Here is a 2138-nt window from a genome sequence, read left to right as displayed (position 1 = left end):
ACTGGCAGGACGGACCGCTGCACTTCCTCCACAGGACACAGTAAGAGCTCCCAGACTTATTTCAAACATTAGTCAAACTTCATTAAAATTTTATTCAAACTTTACTATACTGTATTCTAACTTTAACTCTAAATACGCACACTCATTCTTCTTTTTTTTAACAATGAAATAAAAAAAAAAAGTCACACTGTGGGATCCTGAAATTAGGTTTGTTTTTTTTTTAATTTCAGATCAAAGGAAATGTGCTTAATGGATCCTCAGGGTTTTCCTCTACAGTAAGGTAAAACAGTTTTGCTCTGTTAAATATTTCAGCACCAGATGAGAGCTACATAAGTAAAACTACTATTTATCTGCTATCTAAGATTTTGAGTTAGAGTTAATTATCTCTTTAATATTAATGCAAACCTCAGAAATATGACCTGAATCTCAAATCTATAAAAAAAACTATCATGTTTATAATTTGAAAAACTCTTTTAAAAACAATTTACTAAAAAGCACCGTTGTTTTTCTTGAGTTAAGTCTGAGTATAATCAGAACAAACCTTTAAAAAAATTCACCTTTGAACCATAAATGGAAAAAAGTTTATTTTTCAGTCTTTTATTATGAAGGAAACGGAGTGAGCTTCCGCTGTGACACGGGTAGTGACGTGCACTTTGCGTCATGACGTTCTCAGAACGCATGAACTTTTTTATTTCAAACTTTATTTGTAACAGACTTTGAACAGAACAAATGACTTTTAATGAATATTGGGGAAGAAGATCGAAGAAAGAGCAGATAGGAGATCTCACGCTACATAAATACATTTAGTAAAGCTTGGATTTCAACACTTTGACATCAGGAATAAAGGATTTATCAGCTACATCGAATCAAACAGTCCAGACAACAAATTTCCTCTCCAATAAAGATCAAATCAGTCTCAATATTAATCTGAAAGAAAGCAAAACTGTTTTACAATAATGCAATACCGAAATTAATGAAAAGTGAATAATAATTTCTTGTGTGTCACACTCTCTTTTTGTTCCTTTTTGTCTCATCATTTTCAATAAACTACCTGTTTCTGACTGAGATACTGCACACAGACATGCTGTATTTCACACAGCAGCTGTTGATGGAACTGCCATTGTTCCTGATTCTTCAGTCGGTCTTTTCTGCTTCTTTCCTGTGGAGCATTGCTAGTTTCACACACTATTAAATAGGGAAATTGGATGAAATGATGATAAGATATACACTTTCACATCATAATCATGACACACACACACACACACACACACACACGGGCACAGAGTAGATGAAATAAAATATTGCTGGCTGGCTTCGTAAAGTAACTTGTGCCAGCTTATGTTAATCAGTCTACATTCTCACTGCTGCTGGGTTTTATGAGCTCACGTTTGAAACTCATTTCAATTTTATTCCTATAGCACCAAATACACAAGCTCATTTCAAGACACCTTTAAAGAGAAAAAAAATTAAAACACAATTCCACATAATGAAGTATAGGAGACGAGACAATGGAAAGGAAAAAAAAAAAACTCCCTTTCAACAGGAAGAAAACTGAAGAACCAGACTCTGGTTCTTTCGGTTCACAACAACTTTTTAAAGGAAAACATTTTGCTTTTCTGTTTTCATTTCAGAAAGGTTTTTGCATTCTGAAAATGGGGCCAAGTTAGTCCTGATGTTCTTTTTTCTTGTAATGAAGCCACACACATGCATGAAGCAGACAATACTGGATAAACATAAACAAGACATTCATGTGGACAGATGACCAAGGTGGACTGTTCATACGGTGATCGTCAACTCTAAAACTACCAAGGCCAGGAGAATATGGACCAGGACCAGAACCAGTACTGGGACCAGGACCAGGACTTTGACCAAGAAAACTACTGACTGGGAGTCATGACACTCTGGAATAAATCATTCTTGTTATTGCCAATCTTTGAAATTCCACTTCCTCTATAAGAGATCCTGCAGACTGACCTTTGGCTCAGCTCCTGCCATGCCCCGCCCCCTGAGTTACTAACTCAGACAGGCTGCTGCGAAGGAGCATTACTCATAATGGATACACTTATCCTTTTTCTAAATGACTCAGAACAATAAAAAATATTCAACACAAAGGGGATATATACAGCAGAACAGCATTC

Source organism: Salarias fasciatus, chromosome 9, assembly GCF_902148845.1.
Source record: "Salarias fasciatus chromosome 9, fSalaFa1.1, whole genome shotgun sequence".
Taxonomy (NCBI): Eukaryota; Metazoa; Chordata; class Actinopteri; order Blenniiformes; family Blenniidae; genus Salarias; species Salarias fasciatus.
The sequence above is the reverse complement of the archived record's forward strand: the minus strand, read 5'-3'. Positions refer to the sequence as shown.